At 37.7% G+C, this 15,792-nt stretch overlaps 1 pseudogene; it reads right to left on the minus strand.

Annotated features, from left to right (window-relative positions):
* Window positions 1-10,941: 10,941 nt before the first annotated feature.
* LOC125171733 (tigger transposable element-derived protein 1-like) overlaps window positions 10,942-15,792 on the minus strand; it is a 98,871-nt pseudogene continuing 94,020 nt past the window's right edge.

The following is a 15,792-nucleotide window of genomic DNA, read 5'->3' on the forward strand; positions in this document are numbered from 1 at the left end:
ACTGATGAATGGTACATCCATATAATAGAATACTGCACAACCATAAATATGAACTATTATTACACATGATAATTCAGACAATTCTCAAAGACTCAGTGAGAGAAGTCAGTGTTAAAGAGTTACATACCAAATTATTCCATTTATAAGACATTAACAGACAAAACTACAGTAATGGGGAACATATCAGTGGTTGCCAATGAAAAGGGATGAAGAGAGGGTGTGACTATAAAGCAATAGCATGATGAAGTTTTTTGAGATGACGCAACTGTTCTGTATCCTGATAATGGTGGAAACCATACATGTCTTAAAATTCATATAACTGTAAGCCAAAATGAAAAGTCAGTTTCCTTTATAAGTAAAAAAAAAGATATTAGGGGCGACTGGGTGGCTCAGTTGGTTAAGCATCCAACTTCAGCTCAGGTCATGATCTCACAGTTCGTGGGTTCGAGTCCCACATCAGGCTCCATGCTGACAGCTCAGAGCCTGGAGCCTGCCTTGGATTCTTCCTCTCACTCTCCCCCTCCCCCACTCACACTCTGTCTCTCTCTCAAAAATAAATAAACGTTAAAACATTTTTTTAAGATGCTATGTATTGCTATATAAGAAAAACTGGAATTCAAAGATATGACTTAAGTTATTAATTAGAAACAACGGAACACATGTATATGATTTTTTTCATGACTTTCCTTTCACTTATTTTATCCACCTAATTCATTTCCTCAACAAATGTTTTCTGAGAGCCTACTATGTCTTATTGTGAACATTGGTGAACAAAGTCAGGTGCATCTCCTTTTGTAGAAATTCATTACTTGTTGATTTCACTTCCTCATCTCTCACTTTTCTTGAAGCCATCTAGTCAAGATGCCACCCTTCCCCCTGAGACTGCATTTCTGGAGATCACTAATTACCCACATATTGTAAAACCCAGTCTTCAACTTATTGGAATCAGGATCTTCTGGTACAGTTACCCACTCTCTCTTCACTTAGCTTCTGAGACACCACCACTTTTGTTTTTCTCCTACCTCACTGACCATTATTTCTTTTTCTCCTCTGCTAGGCCCTTCCCTTCATCCAGACTTCTGTTTCTCTGCTTGAGAGCTCAGTCTTTGAGCCTCTTCTCTATTTATATTCACTTCAGAGGTAATTTCATAAAATGACTCCATAATTAACATATCCAGTGCCATTTTTCTGTCTTAATTTCCCAAATCCTCTATCAAATTGCCAACTTAACATCTCCATTTTGATGTTTAATAGTTATTCCAAAAATAATAACTCTTGACTTTTCCACCACTACAAACAATAACAACAAAATTAATAATAATAGCCCCCACTTCTTGTACATTCTTCTCTCAGGAAATGTCAACACCATTCTAGAATTTTCTCAGGCCAAGTCTTTGAGTTAATCTGGACTACTCTTTCTTTGGGAAGACAGGTATACAATGAGGCTGAAAAGGAGATATCAGATAGACATACAATATAACTATAGGCCACTTAAAATATTTTTCATGAGAGTGAGACAAAGCCATTGTTTTAAACAGAGAGTTTATCTAATTGAGCTTATGTGGAAAATGTGTTGGCCAGGATGGTTGCAAGATAGAAAAGAGATGGTTGTGACATCAGAATAACATTCCTGGAAACAAATTATATTATTCTAGGTTGTGTGGAAGATGAAACTGATAGGGCTTCCTTGTGCACAGGACTTGGAGGATTTCTTTTTTTTTTTTTTTAGTATTTATTTATTTTTTTATTTAAGAGACAGAGTGGGGAAGGGGCAGAGAGAGAGGGAGATAGAGAATCCGAAGCAGGCTCCAGGCTCTGAGCTGTCAGCACAGAGCCCAATGCGGGGTTTGAACCCACCACCAGTGAGATCATGAGCTGAGCCCAAGTTGGACGCCCAACAGACTGAGCCCCTCAGGTGCCCCTTTTTCAATTTTTTTTAAATATTTATTTTTTTTAAGAGAAGACTTGGAGGATTTCTAATTCGTACAAATGACAAATGGTGGTGTCACTGGAAAGAGAACCTGTGTTGTGCTTACTTTGTTTGTTTTCTAGGGGAGATGAGTAGACATCATTTGTTCTGTTTTAGACATATTTGGTTTGAAGTGCCTTTACCATGTCCAAGGAAGATATCAACTAGCAGTTGCAATCCTTGTCAGCAGCATTGACCCTTGGCAATGTCAATGTTTATTGGGTGAGTAGAGAAGAATGAACCCCCACACACACAGAAAGAGAACAGAGGTTTGAGAAAAATGAAGTAAAAAGCATACTTTGACATGGAAACCAAGAGAAGAGAATTACTTTAAGATGGGTGAGTCAGAAACACAGTAGCCTGATGAAAGCTCAAATAAATACTAATGATTGCCTGAAGAATTAAGGAAGACAGAGATCATTTGTGGTTGTAACATGTATTATTTTGGTGAAAAGATGAGATCAGAATACTGACAGGACTAAATTATTGAATAAATTAGATGGAAGGAAATGAAAACATTTAGGATATGTGGAGAATGTGGATAATAAACTTTAGGGAGGGGAAAAGGGAAAGGGCATAAACCTAGAAGCAGCTAATGGCTAATTAAGTGAAAACAGGAAAACACTGAATAGTTCTGAATGAAAGTGATAAAAAAACAAAAAAAAAAGTATAAGATAATTGGCAAGAGTGCTGTTGAAGTGGTGAATCATGAAATTTAACCCGAATGATGAGGCATGAAAAGTAGCTGTTGACAAACAAAGGCATGAATGGCTAGGAATGAATACAAGATATAAATAAGACTGAAGAGCTGAAAAAGTGATAGTTGAATAAAAATAAGCTGAACATATAGGAGGACATGGTGAATTACTGATTTTAAGGGAAAAGAAATTGGAGGTGATGATATGATGTTAGGAATGCCCATTAGAGTAGACTGTTAAAGTAGAGAAAAAGAGAGTCATGGAGTTGAAGAGGTCAACACACTGAGAAGCAGGACACTGGAGGATTCATCCTGTGAGTGTTGAAGATATATATATGAGGTTATGGGGTGATGGGGTGATGACAGTAAAGTAGGCAATACAGTCCTCAACACGCTGGCTTGAGGAAAATAATTAGTGTTATTTATAGGACAGTGTAAGAGTAATGTGCTGGAGGTGATAAGGGAGATAAAGGGGGTCACCAAAGCCTAATTCCTGGCCATGAGTTATGTTGGGTAAGAGAAGTGGACTGGAGAAGGCAGAAGTGGTGTATTTGGAAGGAGGTAGTTATCAGTGAAGACCAGATGAAGGAGAAAACATGGAGATTTCCACTGAGGATACAGTGGGTTTGCCAATTATGGAGGAGCAACTCCAGAGGATGTCGCGAATGGTGTAGTAGGTACAGGAAGGCAGCCCAAGGACAAAGTAGTGCAGTGTGGTAGAGAAAAAGGAACATCAGAGCACAGATGGGCCGGAGGAGCCGGCCATAGGATCTTTAACTGATTAAGACAGGGATCAGACATGTGTGAAGTTAGCTACAACAATCTCATTGAAGACAATGAGCATTTATTTCACCATTTGGCCTGGTTGACAGGGATTCCCAGTGCCCGAAACACTGCATACGTTCGCCTGTTAGAAAACTCTGAGACTGTCAACTGTACGCAGGGTACGGGCTGGTCGGCAGCAAATCCACAAATGGTGGACTTGCTTAGCCTTCGAAATGGTAGTTAATTCAAATATGTGACATGGTCACGTTTTAAAAAAAGAACAAAACAACTTCAAACACTATTGGCAGATGTGTAACCTGCCTTAACTTCTAGGTTAGAAAAGAAAAACGATAGGGACCTTTAAAAGAATGATAAAGTACTAAATCATGTTCCACCTTTAACATGATTTCTCAAATTAATTACGGAATGGAATTCCTTAGCATATGAGCTTGGTCTTTAGGCTTGAAACTTTTGACTCATCCCTCAGACGGGGAAAAATGCTGTGTCCAGGTACACAACAATGCCTAGTTAAAAAGAAAAGGGTTTTTTTTATTCTGAGCCTCTTTTAGAGGGAAGAGCCTTTCCTAGGAGGCTCAGCAGACCTCAACTCAGATCCCACTGAGCATGACTGAGTCACATGCTCTTGGTCTAACTGCAGAGACCCTTCAAAGCATGCTTCTGGGGATAATTCAGCCTCAGTAGCGAGAACTTGACTATGCTGGAAAAGAGGAAATGAGAGGGAAGAGAGGAAATGAGGGGCCACCAGCACCAGCCACTTCACAAAGGTTAGGTGTCTTCTTACTGAAATTGAGTGTGTGTGTGCGTGTGTGTGTGTGTGTGTGTGCGTGCGTGCGCACGCATGTGTGAATATATCTCTAAATACATTAAGGTCAGCATGTTTTTCCAGTTTGCAAATGTCTCTTAATTTTGTATACAGGACCTATTGTTTCCTACAGAAACTTTTAGTGTTTTTCTAGGCAATTCTGTCAACCACTTCCTTTATAGCTTCTGGCCTGATGTCCTGCACAGAAAAGTTGTCCTCTATCAAACATTCTAAAATAGTCACTTCTATTTTCTTCAACTGTTGTCAAAATTTTACTTTTTAATATTACATGCATTGCTCTATCTGAAATTGATTTCAGTGAGGTATGGATTTTCATTACACTTTTCCCCCAAAGGCTAACTGGCTTTCTCAGCATCATTTGTTGAATAGCCAATCTGTTATCCATGAATTTGAAATACTACATTAACAAAATGCTAAAAATCCATATAAAACTGAGACGGGTCCCAAATTCTTATGTTTTTCATTCACCTATTTAAGTAATGTTGTTTTCCTTCTGTATTTTTAGATGTAAATGGAAAGCAGAGAAAAGATAGACATAAACCTGGCCACATTCATTCGGAACTATACCTGGAGGATTGCAGGCTTGTCCTCACCTTTTAAGATGAACCAAACAGCCTCATGCATAGACAGAAAACGTCATCATAGAGGTGAAAAGACCTGAAAATGTCTGTGCCTGACTTTGTCAGCCCCATTCAGCTGCAGGCACTGAAGATAGTTCACCTATAAATTCCAACCCTCTTCTGCTGAACGGCCAGAATATTTTTCATCCATAACAAATAGTTATTGATCTCCTGCTGTATGCCATGCACTGTTCTAGAGACAGAAGAAAAATAATGGTTGGGACAAAAACCCATGCTTTCACTACACAAGTAAGCAAATAAACAAGATAATTTTCACAGTGATAAATACAGAGAAGACAAGAAAGCAAGGTGGTGAGATTGAAAGTGCCCAGGGTCAGCCCAGAACTTCTCAGTAGGTGCTCAGAGAATCCTGGCCTGAGTAAGCAGGAGCCAGCAGGGAAAGGCAATCTCAAGTTCAAAAGTCTGGGGATAGAATGAGTTTAGAATGGGGAATATTTGAGGAAAAGAAAAGGCAGAGTTCAGAGGGGTATTGGTGAGCCGAGTGGAAATGAGGCTGGAGACCTAAGCAAGCAAAGCCAGCAGATCAACTGAGACATTCTAAGACTGGATTTCAGACTCACCGGGTGGTAGGTTTTTAAAGGAGCCCGCTGCCCCCAAATCAGAATCTCCTATATTTAGACGATCCTTCATGAGCTTCTTGCTTTCACTTTCATTACTGCCACTACCACAGTCCTTACTCAGGCCTTTTCCTGCATATGGTCCCACTGGAGCCACTGGTAGTGATGATCAGTAGAGACAGGACTCTGCTATCAAAGCTTTTACAGAAAATGCAAATCTGACTTTGTGACTCTTTTGATACATCTTCTGTGAAATTTTTCCTGATACTATTTTTTTCCTGGTGTTTTGTTGCGCTATTATATTAATAGTAGCATTTAAGTTTAATACGTCTATTAAGGTCATTTATTGTGCCACAGGTAATGTTTCTGGGGTTTCACATGTATTAACGCATTGAATCTTCACAACAAACCTGTGAAGCTAGAACTGCTTATCATGCCCACTACATATGAAGAGCCTGAAGCATGGACTTTGCCCATTGTCACAGGGCTCCTAAGTGGAGGAGCTGGGATTTGAATGCAAGGAGTAGGTCTCCAGAGCCTGAATGCTGAGCCATTATGTTTTGCTGCATCCCCAAAGCCCTGTTAATGGTGCTCTGTATTTGACCAATGCTGAATTTCTAACAGAACCAGCAGAGGAGAATAATTTAAGAAATGTAACATCCTAATAACAGGAGCCCACAATATGCCTATTATTAGGCTTTATACATGTGTCTATTTAATACAACCACCCTGACCCATCTGGTGCCATAGTCAGTTTCACATATCACTACACTGCTGCTTCTTAATGTCTAGCAATGCCCTAAGCACCCTCAGAGGAGAGCCTGGGAAACAACTCTTAGGATCACTCCTTAGGCTAGAGGACTGCCTGTTTTTGTCTTGGTAGAAAACATTCAGGCTGGCCATCGATCCAAGAAGATGTTCAATGGCAATTCTTCCCGATAATCGAGGGCAACAGATGGCAGTATCCCTCTCTGATTGGTTCACCTATTCCTGGAACTTACTGGTTTAGGGCTGCAGGTAGGCAATCTTGTCTGACACACAGAAGGTGTTCAATCAGTGTTACAGAGTCGATGGATGGTGTCCCTGAAATGCTAAAATACTCAGCCTCTCACCTTTTTTATTTTTAAAAAAACACATCTCTCCTTGTTCTCTTCCACTTCCTTGCTTGACTCTTATCTAAACACATATATAGCATGCACTATGGGCCTGGATTTCCTTTAAGTACTTAATAATCTAGGACCCTGAAACTCACAACAACTCAATGAAGTAGGCACTATTTGCTCCCCCCTTTTCTTTAAAAGGTTTATTTAGGGGCGCCTGGGTGGCGCAGTCGGTTGAGCGTCCGACTTCAGCCAGGTCACGATCTCGCGCCGTCTGTGAGTTCGAGCCCCGCGTCGGGCTCTGGGCTGATGGCTCAGAGCCTGGAGCCTGTTTCCGATTCTGTGTCTCCCTCTCTCTCTTCCCCTCCCACGTTCATGCTCTGTCTCTCTCTGTCCCCAAAATAAATAAAAACGTTGAAAAAAAAATTTTAAAAAAAAAGGAAAAAAAAGGTTTATTTATTTTTGAGAGAGAGCTCGAGCAGAAGAGAGGCAGAGAGAAAGGGGGACAGAGGATCTGAAGCTGGCTCTGCTCTGTGCTGACCAAAACAAGCCTGTTGGGCTCAAACCCTTGAACCTCGGGATCATGACTTGAGCCCAAGCCTGACGCTCAATTGACTGAGCCACCCAGGCACCCCTGTGCTCCCTTTTACAGATTAAAGGAATTGAGGTATAGAGAGATTAATCTACCTTCTAATTCACAAACTAGTAAATAATAGAGCCATACTTCCAACAGAAGAAGTTTATCTCCAACTTCTCAGCTACTGGTCCCCTTGGACCTACCTTAATACGAGTTCTTTTGTCACTGAGAACCTCCTCATGCCTCACTAACCTTATGGCAAAAATGAGAGGCCATTTTAGGTATGCTTAGATTATATTATCTTGAATACTATACCTTTACTTCTGGTCATTTTTATTTTTCCCAGAATTCACTCTCCACGTAAATATTTACAAAAATCACTAGAGATTCTTATACTCTGTCCATAAATCAGTCCTTGTCAGAGCTCCCCCTGTGCCAGTGGCATCACTGAAAGCTGAACTCCACAACGGATGGTGCCCCACACTCCCCCAAGTGGTTCCAGTTGCCTCCAGCCTTAGAGTCTGCTACCCGCAGTGGGCTGTCATTGCTAACAGTGGAGCCAGATATTTAGAGTCCTTGATAACCATCTAAAACTGCCAGCAATACTCCGAGTAAAATGCCTCGTCTCTGTAGATTCATAGGTCAGAGAAGGATGTGTTCTTCTCATTACATTTAATCAGAGGCTCACCACAACAAAGCTACCTGGGCCTGCAATTGTACCCTCTTTAGTGGCACAGAACTTTCACTTCACACCTTTCCATTTCTCAGAAAATGCGCTGAATCTGAATGGGCTCCTAAATCAACTATTCTCTGTGCCTCACACCAGCTCTGCCGGCCTCCCCAACAGGCCAGCAACTGCTGTTGTCCTGCCACAAGTCCACACTCTTTCTCTCTTCAGACTGGGTTCTGTTAGAGCCTTCTTTTATTCTTTCCAATATTTAGCATTGTCTACATTAACCTTAGTAAATGGGACTTTTTTTTTTCTCTTTATGCTAAACTTCATTAGGGCCAAAGGGGTCAGGGTTATAATAATTTCTTATGCTCCATTCCAGAAGACTTCTTTGGCCTTTCATGTAAACCCCCAGGTCCATACAGTGGAAAGTGCTTCCCAGCTTTACTAGACAAGTTGTTCAAAGAAGGCTATTGCCTAACATCATCTATGAACATACCTAAGCCTTGGCCCTGCCCATTCACAACAACTCATTGCATTTGGCTGTGAGATTTTCTTGGTCTGCGACTATGACTTTTGTCCATCATCACCATATTCCAACATTCAAGATCTCAAACAACACAGATATATTGAGGTATTATGTTCAAATCTGTAAGTCAATGTTCATAAAATTATAGACCTTCTCCATCAGCCTCTAACCTTCCTTTATTTTTTTCAAAATCTTTTTAAGTTCTTAATTTTTCCAAATTCACTTAATTATACTCTGGAAACTAACAATAAGTTAAATGATAAGTAAACAATAAGTAAATGATGTGCAACATTAGTGTTTTTCTTTTCTTAAGAAGACTACATACAAGATGATGATTTAGCGCTTGTAACTGCAGAATAGTCATTTACATGTCACTCGGTTAAGTGTGGCTTTTCTTTAAATCACAGGTTTCTTGTAAATTTTTTACTTCTCTTGTGTACAAATGAAGAGAGAAATGATGGCTGCATAAGAATTTCACCAACAAGATTCCAGTTTCATATCTGTGCTATCTGATGCTTCAAAAAATGTTAACTCCAATAATGATTTGAATTGTTCATATAATTCAAGTGGTGAAAATAAAGCTATTCAAAGTTGATTATTTCAAGTTTTAAATAGCATTCTTGTAAAACCTTTTTCTTGTTGTTAATTCAGTTAGAAAGTTTAGCACTGCAGTGATGAAACAAATACAAATGTTAAAGAACAGCATTATTGTAACAATGTTCTTCCCAAGTTGAAAATATCTATTGAGAAATATTCTTAAATTGGGTATAGTGCACATACAATTTTTATTTGCATTCAAACAAACAGCAACTTTCTGAAAATAAAAGCAGGAGCTATAATTATCAAATATATAAACACATACATATATGCATATAGATTAACTTACCACAAAACTTTTATGATTAAGTTAATGTTAAATGCCATACATAAAAATATTGATAGATGTAGATATTTCTACATGACACTACGTAAGATTGTTTTGTTGCCCACATCAATAATATTTTGGAAATGTTTGACTCTTCAAACAACTGCTTCATCAATAAAACTGTGTCCTATAATAGTATTGAACATTTTTTAAAAAATTCTCCAGATGGAGTGCTTGGATGGCTCAGTTGGTTAACCGTTCAACTCTGGCTCAGGTCATGATCTTGTAGTTCATGGGTTCGAGCCTCTCATCACGCTCTGTGCTAACAGCTCAGAGCCTGGAGCCTGCTTTGGACTCTGTGTCTCCCTCTCTCTCTGTCCCTTTCCCTCTCGCTCTCTCTCTCTCTCAAAAATAAATAAACATTAAAATAAAAAACTTCTAAAAATTATTTTAAAAAGTCTTCCAGATGTTCATTTTTTTTCTTTTTTTCCAAAACAAGACATTAAAAATATTTGAAGTATTCAACAAATGGAGCCCCTTCCAAAATTTCAGGTCTAAAGATTTTGGCAGTTCGAAATTATTGACAGTTTGCAAACAAGAACACATTAAAAGTATCATCACATTCAAGTTAACTATATATGCACTTTCAAAGAATATTTGGAAAAATATTTTAAAAATAAAATAAATCCATGGTAAATTTTTGTACTTAAAAATACCAATGACATAGTATTAGAGATGGAAGTATGACATTGGGTCCCTCTGAAGTTTAATTCTGAGTTCTCATTAAAAGAAATTTGCTTCCATTGTTATATTTCTTAATTGCTATGCTTCAGAATCTATTTGTGTTTTATGCCCCCCCCCCCGCCCAGTATTGTAGAGCAAGTCTTGTGTTAAAAGCCCAGTGTAACAGTGTTATGATGTACTAGTGTCTTACTGGTTTTTTTTTAAATAAATCCTTTTGTATATAAAAAAAAGCCAAGCTATGACTACAGTGTGTGAAAATGTACAAGAATAATTATTTGCATTATAACAATAAAGCAAGATATCATGTTTTTAGTTATTTTTTTGAGAGAGAGAGAGAGAGAGTAAGAGAGAGAATGAGTGGGGGAGAAGGGCAGAAGGAGAGGGAGAGAGATCATCTTAAGCAGGCTCCACACTCAGCAGAGAGCCTGACATGGGGGTTGATCCCACAACCCTGGGATCATGACCGGAGCTGAAATCAAGAGTCGGACGCTCAAATGACTGAACCACTGAGGCACCCCAATATTTTGTTTTTAAATGTTACTTTAACAACCACTGATTAGGGAGAAAATTTTAGTTTTGAAAGTATTTCTTGAATATAATTATTTCATATCTACAAATATAATTAATCTAATTTGTCCATTCATAAGAGCATATTTCAAAATCATATCACCTTAATCAGTTTTATTGTCCTTCACTCCTTAAAGTGTTCTGGTTCGGAGGATAAATGTATGCTCACCTTATAAGCCTTGAAAGACTTTGGCTTTTATAAGCATACCTTGATATTGCACATTTGGTTCCAAAACACCTAAATAAAGTGAATCACATTAATTTTTTGGTTTCCTAGTGCATATAAAAGTTATGTTTCCACTATACTATGGAAATGACATTATGTCTAAAATAACAATGTACATCCATCAATTAGATAATTTTTTTTTTTTGCTAAAATGTGCCAACCATCATCTGAGCTTTTTTTTTTTTTTTTTTGCTGGAGGAGGGTCTTGCCTAGATGCCAACGGCTGCCGACTGGTCAGTGTGGGGTAGCAACATCCAATTGAAGGCTGGCAATTTCTTAAAATAAGACAATAATGAAGTTTGCCACATTAATCGACTTTTTCTTTCGTAAATGATTTCTCCGTAGCATGCAATGCTGTTTAATAGCATTTTACCCACAGTAGAACTTCTTTCAGAGTTGGAGTCAATATTCGCAGTCTGCCACTGTTCTATCAGCTAAGTTTATGTAATAGTTTAAATCCTCTGTTGTCATTTCAACAATCTTCACAGCATCTTCACCAGGAGTAGTTTCCATCTCAAGAAATCACTTTCTTTGCTCATCCATAAGAAACCACACTCCTTATCCGTTAAAGTCTATTAGGAGATTGCAGCCATTCAGTCACATCTTCAGGGTCCACTTCTAATTCTAGTTCTCTTGCTGTTTTCACTACCTCTGCTGTTACTTCCTCCACTAAAGCCTTCAACCCCTCAAAGTCATCCATGAGAGCTGGAATCAACTTCTTCCAAACTCCTGTTAATGTTGATATTTTGACCTCTCCCCATGAATCATGAATGTTTTTAATGGCATCTAGAATGGTGACTCCTTTCGAAAAGATTTTCAACTCACTTTGTCAGATCCATCAGAAGAATCACTATCTATGGCAGCAATAGCTTTATGAAATGTATTTCTTAAGTAATAAGACTTGAAATTCAAGATTACTCCTTGATCCATAGGCTACAGAGTACATGCTGTGTTAGTAGGCATGAAAACAACATTAATCTTGTTTTACATCTCCAGCAGAGCTCTTGGGTGACCAGGTGCATTGTCAATGAGCAGTAATATTTTAAAAAGAAACTTTTCCCTGACCAGGAAGTCTCAAGAGTGGGCTTAAATTATTCAGTAAACCATATTGTAAACAGATGTGTTGTCAGCCAGGCTTTAGTGTTCCACTTATAGGTCACAGGCAGAGTGGATTTAGCCTAAGTCTTAATGACACTAGGATTTTTATAATGGTCATAAGCATTGGCTTCAGCTTAAACTCACCAGCTGTATTAGCTCCTAACAAGACAGCCTATCCTATACAGCTTTGAAGCCAGGCATTGACTTTTCTTCTCTAGCTATGAAAGCCCTAGATGGCATCTTCTTCCAGTTTAAGGCTGTTTGATCTACCTTGAAAATATGTTGTTTAGCATAGCCACCTTCTTTAGTGATCCTAGCTAGATCTTCTGGACCACTTGCTGCAGCTTCTACCTCAGCACTTGCTGCTTCACCTTGCACTCGTATGTATGGAAATGACTTCTTTCCTTAAAATTCATGAACCAACCTCTGCTAGCTTCAAACTTTTCTTCTGTGACTTCCTCACCTCTCTGAGCCTTCATAAAATTTAAGAGGGATAAATCCTTTCTCCGGATTAAGCTTTGGCTTGAGGGTATGTTGCAGCTGGTTTGATCTCGTATCTAGATCACTAAACTTTTCTCCATATCAGCAATAAGACAGTTTTGCTTTCTTATCACTTATGTGTTCACTAAAGTAGCATTTACAACTTCCTTTAAGAACTTTTCTTTTGCCTTTAAACTTAGCTAACTGTGGTGCAAGAGGACTAGCTTTCAACCTGTCTCAACTTTTGACATGCTTCTTTCATTAAGTTTAATCATTTCTAGCTTTTGATTTAAAATGAGAGACATGCAACTCTTCCTTTCACTTGAACAATTAGAGGCCCTCGTAGAGGTATTAATTGGCCTAACTTCATTCAATATTATTGTGTCTCAGTGAATAGAAAGGCCCAAGGAGAGGGAGATGAGGGAACAACTTATCAGTGGAACAGTCAGAATACACACAACATTATTAAATAAGTTTGCCATCTTATATGGGCCTGCAGCTCCCCAAGAAAATCACAATAGTCACATCAAAGATTAGTGATCACATATCACTACAACAAATATAATAACAATAAAAAATTGGAAATATTTCCAGAATTACCAAAATTTGACATAAAGCCATCAAGTGAGCAAATGTTTGAAAACTGCACCTATAGGGACACCTCGGTGGCTCAGTCAGTTGAGTGTCTGACTCTTGATTTCAGCTCAGATCATGATCTTACGGTTTGTGGAATGGAACTTTGCGTCGTGCTTCACTCTGAACATGGAGCCTGTTTAAGATTCTCTCTCTCTGGGGCAATAGGGTGGCTCAGTCAGTTAAGGGTGGCTCTGCCTCTTGATTTTGGCTCAGGTCATGATCCCAGGGTCATGGGATCAAGCCCCACATTGGGGCTTAAAATTCTTAAGATTTTTTTTCCTCTCTCCCTTTGCCCCTCTTCCCCACTTCTGTGCACTCTCTACATATAAAATTAATTAATTAATTAAATCCCAAGGCCTCCATTTATAAAGAGGCCAGAAAATGAACTGAAGAGTGTAACAAGAGGAAAACCAGAGAAGCAGAATACACTGGAAGGCATGTGAAAAAAATGTTTAGACAAGACAAGTGATCAACTTTATAAAATGATAATAAGCCAAATATGAGGGGAACTGAGAATTGACCATTGGACTTAGCAATATAAAGGTCATAGTTGACCTTGGCAATAGTCATTATGGTGAAACGACTAGAGAAGTACAATAATATGCTTTTATATACTTCAGCTAAAAAGAAAAGAAATAAGGGAGCATGTAGATAGTATGGCAAATAATTGTTAAATCTGGGTGATAGGTTATATAAGATTTCATTATCCTGTTTGTGTATGTTTGAATTTTTCTAAATAAAAACCTTAAAACGGGAGAATAAAAGCAGAGAATTGGAGAAGTAATTACACACAACTTTTCTTAGTAGCTTAGTTATATAACGGGGATGAGAAATGGCATGCTGGGAGATGCTACTTAGAGAGGAAGTAGAGTCCAGGGAGATTTTGTTCTCAAGTATATGAAAAAGTATTTCTTATCTGTATGATGATAGTCAAGATCCAATAAACAGGTAAAACTGATGATGCACAAAAGTAAAATGAGATACCTTCTGGAAAGATATTTGAGCATAAAAAAATGTGGGTGGGGGGATCCAATGAAGGTTTAACTTTAGATAAGAGCACAGTTTAGTTATAGGAATGACTTAGGGACTGTGGACACAGTTGAAGTTTCCTGGGTGTTGTGGTGGAGGACATATGAGGCATCTTTATTCCAATTGTTCCTCTTTCTTCAGTGAAATAAGCAAGGACATAAACTGAGAGTGAAGATGGCTAAGAGAGTTTTAAATTCTAGAAGAAATCAGGAAATAGTTACCTATGAGAGCAACAGAGTGACAGGATTGTGAGTTCCAGTGAGGCAGCCATCACGGCTGTGTGCTTTTTTTCCTCCACTATAGACAGGAGTCCCAGTGTAAATGTTGAGTACAAAGAGCTGGATTCATTTATAGTACAGATTTTTCAACTTGAATGATAAAAAGCAAAACCATGAAGTCTATATGTAAGACAAAAAGGAGAGAGAGCAAAAAGATTATAGATCGAAGACTATAGGTCCCAATAGGTTACACAGAATCTAAGAGGGATGAGAATCTGGGTGATGAGTTTATTTGTAAGTTGACTGAGATAAAATGTAAAATTATTTTCATTAAAACACATTAAAGAAGTGGAAAAAGAGCCTGAAAATTGGAAAAAATTTTAATTTTTATATTCATGTATATTTATGTATAGTATACTATACAGATAACTATAACATATATTTTAACTCCTAAAAACCATAAAAAACAAGCATGCAAAGGCAATTCACAAGAGAGGCTAATAAACAGATGAAATGATGCTCTACTTTATTAGTAATTAAGAAAAAAATAGATTAGGGTCATCATGAAATACCATTTCATAATAATTGAGTTGGCAAAAATTTTAAGAGTTGCTTATTATCAAATGTTGGAGAAGTAGAGAAGTATCAGGAATATTTATACATTGTTGGTGGGATTGGGAATTGGTACAAGCACTTGGGAAAATGTATAAAATAACATTATAAAAAATAAAAGAAATAAAAACCATTTAAATGTTTATAGCAGGAGAATGAATAAATAAATGTTGGTATATTCATGTGATAGGTGAAAAGAATGAATATAAATAAACCTCACAAACCCTATGTTGGATGAAGAAAATGAAATTACACATCAAAACCAATTATATAAAGATTTAAATATTTAAGACAACATGATGTATGACTTAGGGATATATGCATATATAGAAAACTATAAAGAAATTCATGACAGTGCTAAATAAGAACGTTAGGACCCTTCTAGAGGAGAGATTGGCTGTGCCCATGAAAGATTGGTAAAAGAGATTTAACTGTATCAAGCATTTTTCTTGAGCTAGTTGGTAAGTATGTGGGTACTTGATACAGTGTTGCTTATATTTTTTTGGAGATCTTAAGTGTTAATAAACTTTAAACCTAAAAATCAGTAATATATGAACTAGCAACTTCAGGGCTACTATAATAATGTCTCCCATTTTTCTATCTCTTTTCATTTTTTTCTTATCCTCATACTGTTTCGCCTTTCTCTTCCTGCTCCCTCACTCCAACATATATTGACTCATTCCCCACTGGGTTCCAACATTGTACTTTAGAAATGAATACATATGTTTCAAAGTGCAGTCTTTTACTAGTATTCTACCTTTTTTTAAGTACTACACTGAGAAACATGTATATATGGATAGGCAATTTTCTTGATCCTGGCCATTAAAAAGGGTAAAAATATTAGAGCAATTATTCTTTTTTGAATTCATCTATTTCCACGAAATCTCATTAGTTAAAACCAATAGCTCTCTTTCTCCCTGAGGCAAGCAAAAACTTTTACCTAATTCATATTATGAAACTTGACAGAC

Source organism: Prionailurus viverrinus, chromosome C1 (genome assembly GCF_022837055.1).
Source record: "Prionailurus viverrinus isolate Anna chromosome C1, UM_Priviv_1.0, whole genome shotgun sequence".
Classification (NCBI taxonomy): domain Eukaryota; kingdom Metazoa; phylum Chordata; class Mammalia; order Carnivora; family Felidae; genus Prionailurus; species Prionailurus viverrinus.